This window comes from Amblyomma mixtum, chromosome 1, assembly GCF_055824585.1.
Source record: "Amblyomma mixtum isolate Tamu chromosome 1, ASM5582458v1, whole genome shotgun sequence".
Taxonomy (NCBI): Eukaryota; Metazoa; Arthropoda; class Arachnida; order Ixodida; family Ixodidae; genus Amblyomma; species Amblyomma mixtum.
This window is the reverse complement of record NC_143012.1, coordinates 47160276-47175907: the sequence shown is the minus strand read 5'-3', so window position 1 is coordinate 47175907 and position 15632 is coordinate 47160276. Positions and strand designations below refer to the sequence as shown.

Genomic DNA, 15632 nt, shown 5'->3' with positions numbered 1-15632 from the left:
ATTTAAAATATACTATATACGCGCTATAAATTTAGATAAGGAGTAAAAATGTCAAAGCGACGAGTCATTGCTGGCATCGTATTCATCGGGTATTGCAATTGACGGGTCGTCGTAAATACGTTTGGGATGCTAAAACGGCGGGGAATGGGGTCTAGCCATCAGCTTCTGGCATGTCACAACACGTGGGCTTCAGCACCAGAAGTGACGCCACCCATTATCGATGGCCGGCGCACCGTATATCCCCACATTGGGCCAAACCCCGTCGTTGACGACCCGTCCTCCGTCGCGGACTCCTAGAGGGTCCTCTTCGGCGGCTTCATGACCTTCGACCGGCTCCTCTTGACCTTGGACTTGGGCGGCTTCTGCGGCCTGTCGTCTGCCTGCCCGTCTACATTAACCAAGGGCACGGCCGCATTACTGGCCAGGGATGGGTCCACATTGGGCACCGACGAGTACGTGACGAAAGCGGGTGCGTCCCTGGCGCTACGGGCGTCCTCGGTCTTGGAGGACGCGCTCTTGCTCGAAGAACTCCCCGCAGCCGTCTGGAGAGGGTCCCACTCCGAGGTTGCCGTCAACTGCGAGATTGCAGTGATCGCCTCAGAAACCTAGTCGCAGTACTTGTATGTAACATTCTGGGTTAAATAGACAAGCGATACTAGATTTTTGAAACCACGATGTCTGCTGGCTCAGTGCCTGTGTTGCGATAAGTCCATGGGCTAGCTGGCTGCTCGTTGAAAATTGCGCCCAACACGGACGAGAACGTGAGGAACAGGCGGGAACACAGAACGTTTACCTCATACTTAAATCTAGCTCTCCACTATCATTAACTAAGCCAGTAGAGCAAGAATACATGTATAATCATTATTTGCCTTTCTCAGATATTAACTCCGCTGATTAAGCCCTTCCAATTAATATGATCAGATGCAACTCGAGAACAAAGCGGCAGATGCCCCTCAAAGGAAGCCCTCCAGACAATGGCGTCCACTGATTTTCATGATGCCACGGTTAATCTAGTTGATCCACGTTAATCCTGCCATTTCACGCTAGCAGGTTCAAGGGAATTTACCACGACGTTTTCAGTATCTGTCGACGCAACTGACGAATCTGCCGGCTGTAGGTCTGCCTTTGAGAAGCATTTGCCACTTCGTTCTTGAGTTGTATGCGACTACGGTACTCTTTTCTCTTCTTCTTTTTTGTAATGAAAAATTATTTTTAACATTTTTTTTCACTTCGAACTCGTTAATCCAGTTATACTTACTGACACGGTCTGGGAAACTTTCTTATTAGCCCCGCAATACTATTAGTTCATCCAAACTTCTACCGCGAGATATAAATACATACTCCGTCCAGAATAAAACACTGTGAAGCAAGCCCATAATGTACGTACTCTCATGATCCAATGTTTATGGAACGCGTGTTCTCAGAAAAGTTTATTGTAGCTCGGCGTCGCCATGGCCCCTCGGGTGGGACGCATTTCAGGCGACTGGACTTCGCAGAAATAAATATTTTACCGCACACTCACGTCCCACTATCATCGCGATAGTATAGTCGTCCACAGACCTGTCTGGAGCGCTCGAACTCTGTGTCGTCTTCGCTCCGCACCGCACAGAGCGACGTCCAGCGGAACTGCCTGGTTCGAGATAGCGCATATCTGATGCTCAGACCATACTGAGAGATGGGCTATCTCATATCAGACGCTACCGCTAGACGTCGCTCAGCGCGCTGCGGAGCGCGCTGAGCGACGATCAGGGTGTCTTAGAACGCGCAGCTACAAAAAGAAATTTAACGAAGAAGATGACACATGTGCAGTGTGTGGTAGATCTGTGGAAACAATTGAACACCTCATAATCAAATGTGATGGTATCCATCCGGATGTCGATGCAGGCACAGTCACTCTTTCTGAGGCCCTAGGGTTTAAAGCTAACAATGGTCATGTAAATAAATCTGCAGTGGTAGTCAGCAAAAAGCGATTGGAGGATTGGTGGCTGAAAAGCAGAGATGTGGCATAAGGTTAGAATAGTAGGAAACCGTAGGCAAAGTTGATGGAGAATCTTAATGAGAATTGCCAACACAGTAAACAAAAAAAAATAATAAATAAAGAAAAGCTGAGCATGGTGGCAATTGCCACCACCCCGTTTCAAAGGGGGCGCTCCTATCCATCCATCCATCCATCCATCCATCCATCCAGCGAAGACAGCAGAGTACTCCAGACAGGTCTGTGGACGACGTTAAATGTCCGTTTTGTTCCCACCATACTTGTTCTTTCGTCAGACCTCTTTCATGTCGGAAATGCTTTTTTGAACAAACGCCCATTTGCCCGGACCAAGAAAAGTCCATTGAGTATATCTAAAACATATTTGAAACCAGCCGAGAACAGAATACTTTCAGTCAGCTTACGGTAGTTTTCACGAGTATTTTAGGTACTTCCGAAACTTTTTCTTGGTTACTTTTACTGTCTTTAAGGCGTTGACGCGCTGTACTTAAGAATAAGGGCTTACAATGAATAACAGGAAGACGAGACAGGTGACGTGCGCGAACCTGTGTTCCTGTTCCTGTTAGCGCTTGTGTCTCGTCCTCGTTCTTTTCTCGTGGTATGCATGGTTTGGCGCTATTTTTTGTCTAATTCAAGTATGCACCAACTAGCCCAAAAAGAGGTGTTAATGCTGCTCCTGTTCCTCGCCTTCCTGTTCTTCGTTGTAAGCCCTTGTGTTTACACAGCGCGTCAATATCTTACAGATGAAAATCCAACTAGCCACCATTGCAGCATTGCTTACGTTTACTAGCAGGAGATCCCGCGCAAAAAAAAACAACACTTCAGCGCCTCTTTCAGAAAGTGCAGTTCGATGGGAAGGTGCCACTTTGGGCGTGCACCAGCTATGATGGCACAGCGGCTGCAACAGATGCGTAACAGATGAAATCTTCTTATCTTAGAAGTTCGATAAGATGCCAAGAGAGCAAGAGTACCAGTAACTATAGTCCAGTGTGGGCGGACGCTTCTATGGCACCAAAGGGAGAGAGACGAAAGAGTGTTTAGGGGAAACAGAAAGTAGAGGTGAAACCGCGCAAAGCGTAGATGTTACGTGGTGTTAAGTAACACCACCTATACACCCAGACGGTGTCTCATAAAATATAGCTCGTGCACAAGCTATTCCCCGCATGCGTTAAACTGTGGTCCTTGTTTATGTACCGCAGCAGTGGCCTATAGGTTCTCAGCATCCGCTTCCTACGCGGGCTGTACGGTTTCGGATGGCCAGCGCAGCCGGCAACCCAGGTGTTTTAGAACGATAGCTGTTATAGCATTGGTTTATCCATACAGCCCTACATCCTAACATGGAATCTACTGCGTCAGCCGTGAGACCCTCATTACTAGTTTCATTAACTTAATTTCATTTTATTTAAGAAAAATTAAATTAAGTTTATCTAATTTAAATTAACTGAACTGTCACCTGCCAACCGTTGCAGGTGTCAAGTGAATTGAATGAAGCTATTAAGCACCTGCCTTCTCAGGGTAGTGGGGCATCGATTAACAGCTGCATTACAGCGCCAGGAGGGGTATGAAGACCCCACGGATCTAAGAACGTAAACTAGAGAATGACCTTCTGCATAAATGCGGGTTAGCAGACTACGCTATCGCACCATACCCTTAAGGCGGAGCTTAATTGTCCCCTTCCAATTTGTTTTTCATACGTGGTACCCGGCGGTTTGCATATCACACACTGCGTCAACGCTCTCACCGACACCCTGGAGCTCTTCCGCGACGGCCTCGAGTCGCGGGAGGCGGAGGCCTCGACGGCACCCTTGGTGACGGCAGGACCATCTTGCGCTGCTGCCTCCGTGTGTTTCGACTGGGGCGTGTGCTGCATCGACAGCCCCTGCTCGCCACCCAAGCCCGACGGGATCCTGCTGGGCACGTTGGAGCGATGTGGCGCCTCGGCCGGCTCCGGGAAGCACCTGCGGGCACGGGTGCGGCACGGGACGCGAAGGTAGGTTCAACAAGACCACATAGGGCTGATAGCAATAGCTACACGGTGGTTACTTTTAATACGCTCATGATTGCCTCAAGGCGTCAGGTATTTTTCAATTACGTACATAGAAAATGGCCTGCGCAATGAGTTAAGTTCAAAACGGGTCAATAATGGCGCCCTTTTGTCAACAGAACGTAGGCATGCCTCGAGGTCCAGAGTACGCCGTAGTAGTGAGCTGTATTGTAATTTTTGTAACACTCGTGTACCAAACATACACAAGTTAGTACCTGCAGTAAAAATTACAGAGAATTCTTGCTTAAACTCTATAAACATGCCTGTTGGGGGGCCTGTTGTTATGGCATGATGAAGAGAATACACACAAGGCAGAACAACACTGCTCTCTTCCAGAGTTTCTCCCTTGTATGTACGTCTTTTTTGGCTGGCAAAAATCATCTTCAACACGCCCGCGAAGTCCTCGTTGGAATGGTCAATACCTGCAGCATTCCAGAGACCGGGGCAGGAATCCCTGCGTGAAGAGCTTCTTCCAGAGCGGCGAAGTGGCGATGGTGGTGATCAGGTTGAGTCCCATGCAGAGCGTCCGGTGGGGAACTTCTGGCCAACCTGGTCGTCGTACAGCGGAAGCTTGAGCAACGCTGGAAGGCTCATGGACGGCTCCCCGCACAACGCACGGACCACCACGCCGATCACGACCCCTGGAGGGAAAGTAGGCGCCACCGGTGTCGCACTTCTACTCGAAAGGCATTGCAAAAGCCTTCTTTTATGCGTAGCATATTGCAATCACTCAGTTCAGCCGTTGGGCGCGGCCGGGCAGCCACCAAACCGCATGACGCGACGTCACGTGGTTTGGTGACCTCACGTCACCAAACCAAGTGAAAAAAAAAAGAAAAAGAAAAAAAGGACGGCTGAGCATGGTGGCGGTTGCCACCGCCCCGTTTCAAAGGGGGCGCTCCTATCCATCCATCCATCCATACGTCACGGAGGAAAAGCTGCTGAGAAAATTGAGTGCCGCCCAGCAATACCTCGCGCAAAAAGACCGCGCAATATGCAAAGCATTCTTGGCTTAACCAAGGTAAGCCTGGGCATCTTTTTTTTTCTCAATACTAAGTAAGAGTACAAAGACTGTGTTCAAAATATGGGCCTCATTCGCGGGGAGTTTTCTGCGAGGTTCCAGGGGAGCGGTTATGTGGTCTTGTGCGAGTTCAGGAGCCTTTTGAATGTTGTGCTGTCCTCGCGGGAAAGTTCTCATGACTCCTAGCCACAACAGGTGGCCGTACAATCTACATCTCCAGAAGGACTAAGTTCTCAGAAAAGGCCCGGAGCTGCACAGTAACTGTCTTGCTCAGGGTGGACACCAGAACCAGGCCTTGAGGGGTATGATGAAGGAAGAGTTGAGAGGACGGCGCTAAAGAGAGCAGCCGTTGTCCTAGGTGAATAGAATATTGCTGCGCTTCTAGTCACTTGATTACTTCTCCCATTACGAACTTCTAATGTAGCTCATAGGGCTGCGGCCTTTCTCTTTGTCGATCCCACATCCCAACTAGAAATTAACGTTGTAAATCACATAACCGAGTCCCTATATGTCATTGATTTTCTTTTCATTACTGCTTAAATTTTTTTTGTACTGTGTGCATTCAACTACAGCCTCTATACGAGGAGACTCTACAACAACCAAGAAGAAAAAAATCGCAACGTTTTCAAGACTATCTAAGTCCCTTCTTCTAGCAAACCTCGAATCCTTTCTGTGATTCCGTGAAGCATGCCATTCACGTATCGGTAGTGTACAGGTCCCATGTTATGTTCGCTTTTGTACGCTGGATGTGCAGCGATTCGGGGCGAAGCCTGTCCTACGCCCAGCACGCCCGCTTACTCGCTATAAGGCGATCTTGTGGTCGAAACTTTCCAAGTGTTCAGGGAGCGCCCTCTTTTCGGTATTCATCGTACGGACGGTGTTTTTGTTTTGTTTGAACATTTCTTCCAAGTTCTTTGCCTCGCTGACGTACGCATGCTCAGTAGGACACACGACGTAAGGAATCTTGTCGATCACTCCGGTTTGGAGACACGGTTTTCGGGCTGTGGTAGGAAGTAGCCGAGCATTGAAACGGGTCTGTGGGCTACGCATATGTCTTGCTTTCATTAAGCGGCCCTAAAAGAAGAGATTAAGTTTATTTCAAAACTTTTCGATTTCTTCTTTCTAAACGCTTGGTTGGTGCTTCAGTCTCCTACGTCACAACCCCCCCCCCCCCCCCCCCCCCCCCCCCCCCCCCCCCCCCCATGCAAAAACCTTTAGACGTTGTTCAAATGCCTGCGCTTGGGTGGATGTCAATGAGTAATTACTCCCTTATTACCTATCAACGTTGCTCGCTTTCAAACAAGAGCCTTTGTACTGATCTTGAGAACCGATATGCACGACTTTTTGGTGTCTACCCGTTAGGTTGCATGATCTCATTCACTGCGTGCGTTCCAGGTAACGCCAGATGTAAAAAGTAGCCCTCTCCAATACTTTGATTTTTCAGCGACCACCTGACGACCTCGTGTCGTCATCGAACAGGCGACACCGTTCTTAGCCTTGGGTAACAGGAAGAAGTCTGGCCCACTCTGCAGAGTCTCATGAACCTCACCAGAGACGAGTCCGTACGTGTTGGTGGACTCCTGCAGGTAGAAGAGGCATAGGAGCTGCGGGAAGAGCACCACGTACACCAGGTCCGCCGACAGGCTCCACAGGGCGTACACCGAACGTACGCTCAGCGCCATCAGGGTGGCCACCGCACCCACCAGCCACACGGTGGCGCGCACCACGACGGCCATTTCGGCGCAGCTCGCCTGCGTCGACGTGAAGCGAGCCATGCACTGAGCATCCCTGAGCACCCGGAGTACTGGGAACGATGAACTGCAAGTCTTTCCCACTTTGAAACGCAACGGATAATTTTTTTCAAATCTGCCTCATTCATTAGTTCTGTGGTTGGTATCCAGGAGAATCACTCTTTTCACCAGCCCATTGTTTCTTCATAAGAAGGCATAAGGTCCTGCTGCGTAAGCAATCACTCACGCCCGGTCATTTTTCGTCGAGTAATACCGGGACTGGAACAGTCCTTCGTCGGACGTCGTACGGCACTTATGAACCGCATTCGTTCCAGAAATGGCCCTAATGTTGTAGATGTCATGACCATTCCCTTATGCAATGCCCGATAAGCAAAGCCCTTAAGAACATAACTAAATAAATAAGTTAAAGAACTTGCGAGTAATGAGGCACGAGCTAGAGCGTTAGCTGAATTTCTAAGGAATCTCTCACTCACTCCGGCTCGGTATGAGCCCATAGGGTCGCATAACGAGCAGGGTTGTCACGAAACCATATTCGAAACTAATTAATAGGCCCTTTTGCTTTTTCTTGCCTAAGTACGGGCCTGCAGGCGAGACAGTCGATCACGTGACCATGCTATATGATGCCGCTCTTAGTTGCCCCTAATCCCTTAGCTGGTTTTTAACATGGTTCTGCCAACGAGATAGTGGTCGCGTGAATATTCGGTGAAGTTATTTCATGCAGAGGACTACAGCAAGACCTGGGAGTGTCCGGTTATAACAGATAGCGCTTTAAACATGTCCACGCTGAAACTCCAGCAATGATATCTCGCGTGTGGCAAGCATCATGCATTCATCATTCACCCGTGGCCTGATGATGGTGTAGTAGATGTTCTTGGTGAGAAGCGATGACGCGCTGAGCACGGACGAGTCGGCCGAGGACATCACGGCCGACACGATGGCCCCCAGGCCCAGGGCAGACACGAACGGCGGCGTCAGGTAGTGCAGGGCAAACGGCAGCACGGCGGAAGTGTCCTGCTCGGTGAGCCTGTGCGGGCCCGGGTAGCCCGCAGCCGTGAAGTCTGCGAGGAACGCGACGCGCCAACGACGCATCCCATGAGTCTTGGCTTGCGGTGTTTTGTTGATACCTTGTCGTTAACGCTGTTAACGTTTTGTTGGTTCTTTCAGAGGTATAGGAAGCATCGGCAGGCGTTGAAGCATTTACCCTTTGTCCCTGCAGCAGACATTTGGCATAATATAGCTGTAGCGGGATGGGAGTGTTGATGTCACGTGAGACACGAAAATAACTAAGATGCAACCTCTGATATGCCTCTGTAGTAATTCCAGCTATTGAATGAGGCAAGCAATTATATGGGAATTCTTTCTGCGTGTGTGTGCATCACAAGACCTAAACAGTTCATCGCTTCGCAGCTTTCTTTCGGTTGATGAAACGGAAACAGACTCGGGAAGCAATGCAATTATAAATTATCCAGCGCTGGTAAATTTCACGTGGTAAAGAATGAAGTCCAACGTCTAACGCATTAGTTAACGAACACAAGCAACCGAAATTAGGTGTGCATGGTAGTGGAAGTGATCCTTCTCATTAATACGTGAAAAAAGGCTAGCTGGTGATCAGTGCAGGCCGCACTGAAGGTTTTTCTCACTCGGCATCCACCAAAATTGGAGGAATGAAGCTCTTAAACCCACTAAAATGAAAACAAGCTCCCCACACGAGCACTTGATCTTAATGCAGTTCCACAAGACGGTACCTGCACCCCAACCTGTACGCAAGGAGGCCTCGTCAAGCATAGCGGCCTCGCAGACAGTGCCTTTAGTGGCACTGTTATGCGATGCAAGCAAGACAACAAACGAATGTAGGAAACTAAAGGTGTGCATAGAGGGCAATAAGAGGACTCACTGGCCGTCTTGGCTACCGCACCGATGACCATGGGTGGAATGGCGAGGAACAGGCAACCGAACGCGGCCATGTAGGACATCATCTTGGCACCAAATAAGCTGTCGCAGGCCAGCATTCGCTCGAAGTACACCTGTCGAAGAAGGCAGGACACGCCCACGATGTCGGCTGTTGGGTGGTTTTTCCAGCACTTGCAGCAAACGCTGTACATGAAACTTCGACCAGGATGAATGGAGCAGTACGTCGCAACCAAAACTGCGCGCGAAAGCAACTTCCGTGTACGTACTCATCGTTCGTTTCACAGCTACAGCTGGCAATGCCCCATTGGAAAAATGGAAGTTGATTGAGGAAAGACTCAGCAACTGTCTCACTTCTCGGTGAAGCTCTCAATCGAAATAAAACAGAAATAAAACAAAAAGCACGTCAGTAGTCTTAAGTGCCCTCTGTAATTTCAGCATCACTTAGATTTCTGTCACGCTAGTTCACAAACCCGGCCTTCTAAGACACCGTGACGTACTGAGCAGCTGCGCTGATGGAAGACGGTGCGGTTTACCTGCCACGGGATCCTCCGAGCGCCGTGACGGCGAACTCGTCCACGATCTGTCCGGCGTCCTTGATGCTAATCTCTCCCGTCCAGTCGCTGTCCGAGGTCGGCGTCTTGCCCAGCGCTTTGCTCCGTAGGCAGAACGGCACGCAGGCCCACTGCAGGGTCAAAGACCGCTGTTCATCGCTTATTTGTTCCCTTTGAGCGGCGAAGTTTTTAGAGCAATAGCTGTTTGTGTTGCCCTCGAAAACTTCCCGTGGTAGGCCTGCTGCTCCACACTTGACCAGCAGCCCACGCATCTGATCAAGCCCAGCACGCAGGTTGGATCCAGGCCACAATTCGAAGGAGGTGAAAATCAAAAATTCCTGTGGGCTGTGCGATGTTTAGTTTAGTGCTTTCTAATGAACGTAAATGGCGCAGTAACTGCTTCAATTCCCGGTGGACACCTCAGCCGCACCGGGAAGTAAGGAAGGAAGGTGACAGTGGAACGGGAAAGGAGTGATGCCGTAGTGGAGGGCTCCGGATGAATTTAACTGGCGATTTTTAACGTGCACTGACGTCGCACAGCACATGGCCGCCTTTTGAAATTTCGCCTCCATCGAACGGCGGCCGAGGTCGGGTTCGAACCCGGCTACTCCGACTCAGTAGCCGAACACTACAACCACTGAGCTACCCCAGTGCACGTTGAAGAACCTCAGGTGGTCGAAATTTATCCGGATTCCTCCACAGCTGCGCCTCTTTCTTTATTCCATCTTTCCTTTTCACCTTCCTCCCTTCCTTCACGGTGGGCCTTTGTCTACTGAGAAGAGAAAGGGATACTGCACCTTTCCTTGCTTTCAAGCAATTTCATTCAAAGCATATGTCGAGACACGAGCATTCTCTCTCTGAAAATTGCTTTAAATCTTGGTTGTTCTCAGCTGGGACTCCCGCAATATACACTGCAAGCATGGCCGTGTATAAAGAGCTATAGGCAATCCGTGTTGTCCAGCTGAGCTTGTAGGAACTGGAAGGTGGGGTAGTAATAAACGAAGGTACAGCCTAGACAGACTACCTGCGTTTGTGAGGGAAATGGCTGGAGATTATTCCTGCAGCAGTCGTTCGCAGTGTTTCGCGTGCGTATGCGACACCTGTTTCATTTTCTTCGACCGCGAATGAACCGGTGACCGAGGCATTGGAAACTCTCCCCTGCCAACGCGACGACCCCCTGTTAAGGACGCGAGCTCTCTCTCGCACACTCACCAGGCCCACGCATACGATCGCCACCTGGAACCTGTCGGTTTCACTGACGGCGTACAGCCCTCCCAGGCTGGTGAGGAAGAGCGCCACCACGGCGGAAACCACGATGGCCGCGGTCATGTCCACCTCCACCAGCACCTGCGCAGCCGAACCTGTGCAGGGCAAACAACACGACGTTGGCTGGCTGCGCGGCGGTTCGGTGCTATGACAATGAGTTAGCATTGCTGAGCAAACTGCTGAGCAACTTTGCTCTTTGCAGAGCTATTCTAAGTCCGCTTCATTTCTTGTGAGCCATACGTTGTAATTATTAGCCATTATGAATTTTACAATCTTTTGGGGGGAGGGGGGTGTCTTTTCATGGCAACCACCTTCAATCCTTTTCTCTACAAGTTGAGAGGGATATTTCACCATCTTCAGTTTGTCACCTACAAATTAACTGTACGTAACGCTACGTCACCGGATACCGGGAACTTTTTCGGCACGGTGGGTGTTATAATGCTAACGCATCGCAATGTGGAGTCTCTCCGCCTTTGGGGAGTTTTTCGTGACCGACAGTACTGTAGCGCACGGTCCTGCTAAAGAAGCCCCCTCACCCAGCGCGGCCAGCACCGCCGCCGTCCAGAAGAGCTCTCCGCACAGGGCGGGCGGCAGCAGCAGCAGGCTGACCCACTTGCCGTAGCGGCGCTGGAACGGGTCCAGCAGCGTGATGGCGCCCGTGCGGCCCAGCTTCTCCACGAAGTACGCGCCTCCTGCGTGCGTGGGGCCATTCAGACGGATCGAGGGGCCGACACCCACCTGACACACTTGAGGCGAAACTGTGCTCTCAATGCATAAATGCATTTTATAGGGCCTGAAACACCACTGCGACCGTAGTTCGCGAAAACCGGTATGTGTCAGCACTGCATGCACTGCACTATGTGATGCACTACATGCATGACCGAGTAAGGGGGAACAGATTATTCATGTAAATCATGCAAGTTTGAAGTAATAGGAAGATGAAGAAGAGAAAGAAAGAAGCAGTAGGACCAATTCGAAAAAAAAAAACGACAGAATCTTGACCAAAATGTTCCAATTTTTTCGTCGTAACGATAAATCTTTCTGTAGTATTTTAGCATTTTTCCGTAGTTCTCTCGCTACGAAAAGGAACAGGACAGAAAACTTCATTGCTGCTACAAACATTTCTGTTGTTACTGCAAGTTCGGGCCCAAATATACTATAAAAATTTTGTTGTGACGACAGCCAATGTTGTGTTGTTTTTCGACAGGGAAGCTGGCCTCGATCTATTGAATGATCCATCGTGGGAGGGAACAGCGCGAACAAGACGACAGACGAAGCAAGAGGACATAAAGACGAGCGCTCGTCTTTGTGTCCTCTTGCTTCGTCTGTCTTGTTCGCGCTGTTCCCTCCAACGATGTATTATTACAAACTCGCCCAGCTATCCATCCTTCTATTGAATGAGCCTCGATGTAAAATAGGTGGAAATTCCCTTTTGGATGCCACCCTTTACATTTTTACTGCACCTTTTCGCCTACGTCGCCGCAATATAAACGCAACTTTTCAGAGCTTCGGTCTAAAGTGGACAAACGCCATCTTCGATGCCCAGTCGAAGAAAACGACAGAGCCATGTCTAAAATACCACATAATATTTTGTAGTGTTGGTCTAAGACCGCTTTTTCTTGTGTTTTTTTTAATATTCTTCTATCGTACTGTCGTTTTTTTCTGGAGTTCATTTCTGTAGTCTGTAGTTCAATAGTACATTTCTGTAGAACCTACACAAAATTTAGTTGTTACTAAAAAAAATTCTGTTAATACACGTTTTCGGTCAATAACATTACAAAAAAACCTGCTGTCACTACAGATATTTTCCTGGTGTGTTTTTCAACTGAGCGGAGACAAATCTACCGCATTTCTGACTCTGTTCAAAGATGTATATATAAACCGTGCAGTAAAAGAAGGCAGTAGAGTGTTATCCCGGCTTTACCTTCCTCCGGTCCTTGTCGTACACGCTGTTCCACTACCCGGGCGTTTACAAAAAACGCAAAGATCTTGCAGAGGTGTTACATTTTACCACGCATCGACCAACTGACTACCAAAATGTCAGCATGGTGCGCTTAGCAGCAACGCAGCTACATGAAACAGACACTGCTTAAAATGAACTCGCTCCAAATAGAGCGAATTCGATGCAAGCGTGTCTTGACAGGAAAAGCATGGGGCGCCGGAAAACTGTGCGATTAGAGAGCAACCTGAGCGAGATCCGAGCAAAGGGATTTCGTTGTACTGTGCGTTCGCTGTATATAGTAGATGGGCTTCCAGAAGGAAGGGAAAGGCGTGATTTGCATTCAACCGATTATTCCTCAGTATGTTTGAGCGAAAACAATACGTTTGTCTTCGTTCTATATACGGTCTTCCTCTAGACGAATATGTCCATGCAAATTTCCATGCTTTTAATGCGACGGCATTATATGGCTCTGTCGCCTCAGCAAAAAGTGGCCGCAAACTTGTCCGCACGATTAAGTCGTTCTCTGAAGAAAAATGTGTCATTGTGTCATAGTGCGTGATAAAATGTTGCAGTGGGAAAAGTTCCGTTCATAAGAGGTATAATTGGTTAATTAACTAAATGGGAAAAAAGACGCAAAAATAAACTTAGACTTCAAAATAACCATGGACGTCGATTTAGCGCATGGACGTCAGAACAGCCGCGGACGTCGATATAGTATTTGGTCAAGAAGTACTTTGATTTGGGCTAGTTGGTTCATATCTTGAAAGTAGTTCGGACGGCGCGAAAACAACAAAGACAAAGGAGACACGAACCGTCCTGGCGCCCGTCCTGTTGTGTTCGTGTCTCCTTTGTCTTTGTTGTTTTCGCGCCGTCCGAACTACTTTCAAGATAGTATTTGGACGTTTTGCTTTCGCATTGCTCCAGTGGGGGTCGCCGCAGTGATCTCAGAGTTTTCGCACAAGTAAAAGAATTCGTTCTTGAGTGCACGAAGCTCGAATATAGCAGCTCTCTGGACGTGCGGAAACGAAAAGAAAGAATGAGAGAAAGGGGTTAAGGGACGCACCCAGGATGAGGCTGATGGCGTATCCGAAGGGCGCCTGGCAGCGGACCAAGCCTAGTCGGTAAACGGCCTCCGCGGTGCCATTCAGGTAGCCGCCTCCGACCCACGTCGCTGCGAACGCCGCAAGAGTGCGCTTCAGTCGCCAAAGTCATGCTTCATATGACACAAACGCAGAGCCAGCTACTGAGGAGTGGAAGGTCCAAGCCGGGACTCGTGCCCCGGGCTAGGGACCCACCCGCAAATCCCCTTCACAAATCGCCCAATAAAGTTTTTCATTCAATCATTCGTTTCGTTCCTACCATTTTTTGGGGGCACACTCTGGGTGAAGCAGCGCTCAGTGGCAGCACGTTGCAACTTAATATGGCACGCAACTGGCCCTGTTGGTATCGTCCCTTGCGCCATTAAAATAAACTGCTCATGGCTGCTCACAAGACTGGCGCAGAGGGAAACAACGGAGCACACTAGCACCTAATGTGACAGGTTGGGCAATTTGGTGGGTGTTCGTCACTACTAAAGAGCGCGATCAAGACAATGACAGAGGACGAAAAAAGCTCAGGCGCTTATGTGGCAGTCTTGTTCCTCGGTCGTCTTCATAAACGCCAACACATCACAGGCGGCCCCTCAAGGACATTGACTAAGACAGTCAATTGACTAAGACAGCCGCTGCCATGATGGTGGCGTCTCCTTCAGTGCCCATGGCAGTGTACCATTCTTGCTGGACTGTCCAGCTCATAACAGGAAGGCCGCCGGATACATGACCAGGCACGGAAGAGCCCGAAAAATTGTTTGTTGAGCCCGTCAAGCTAATGCTATCCTACAGATCATTCGATGAGACCTTTTACACAGTGCAACACTCATATGTACTCTTATTTCGCAAAGTAGTATGATCTATGCGGCACTTGTTTGATAGCGCCACGATTTGTTTTCATGCACACGAGTGTGCGAGGTGCCGTATGGAAACCAGGCATCATCAACATCTGCCTTACTATGTCCACTGCAGGGAAAAGACATCCCCCTTGTGTCTCAAATCAACCCTCTCCTTAGCCAGTTGCGGCCACCGTATCCCCGTTAACTTCTTAGTCTCATCCGCTCACCTAACTTTCTGCCATCCCCTGCTACGCTTGCCTTCTCTTGCTATCCTCTCCGTTACTCTTAAGGACCAGCGGTTATCTGGCCTTCGCATTACATGCCCTGCCCAAGCACATTTCTTCCTCCTGATTTCCACTAGGGTGTCCTCAACCCGCGTTTGTTCTCTCACCCACACTGCCATCTTCCAATCTCTTCACGTTACACCTATCATTTTTCTTTCCATCACTCGCTGCGTTGTCCTGCTCTCAACAGAGTGCGGCCACTTGGTCGCACGTTCCCCTTTACCGTGCAGCGCGCCGTATAATCCACCCGCGTACCGGTCATGGAGGTCATGCCGATGGCCAGCGGCATCCTGCGGTCGCAGACGAAGAAACGCAGCATGAAGTTGTCCGTGTCGTCCAGGACTGTGGCTCCGCGAGACCACACGCGGCTGCCTCGGCGGGAGCCCCCCGGTGCCTCCCGCAACTTGCGGCCCGCCCGCACGCTTATGGCAGTCAGCAGCAGGTAGTAGATGCAGAGCGCCGCATACAAGTAGAAAGACATCCCGGTCGCTCTGCGAGGCGTCGATCGACGGCTGTGCGATGGATGACCGAACGGCCCGTGCCGTACTACTTCTTCCTCTTAAGACATGGCACGTACCCACATGGGGGGTTGGTTGGCCTCAAGTAGAATGGCACATACCCACCACGGGGGAGTGGCCAAGACACAGGCGGGGAACAGCTGGAATGTTTAGGAGTTTTAGAGGAAAAGGAGTATTAATAGTATTGAAAAAACTCAGTTGTTAGATTGCGCTCGTGTCGTCGCTTGTTTCTTTCTCTCGTCCTGTGTATCGCGCTGCTTTAAGATGTATTAATAGGGTATAGGCTGACAGATTGGACGACGCAACGAAAGGGGTCCTGTTATCTGGGAGATCGAAGATGGGACGACGACTTTATGTGCAAATTTGAATGCAACATATGGAATGGTTCAATTTTGTATTGACTGAAAGAGAGACAGAAAAAAAATAA

The 15632-nt window shown here is 49.5% G+C and overlaps 1 pseudogene; it reads right to left on the bottom strand.

Annotated features, from left to right (window-relative positions):
* Positions 1 to 293: 293 nt before the first annotated feature.
* On the bottom strand, positions 294 to 15197 carry LOC149366236 (high-affinity choline transporter 1-like; annotated as a pseudogene).
* Between the last annotated feature and the right edge of the window lie 435 nt (positions 15198 to 15632).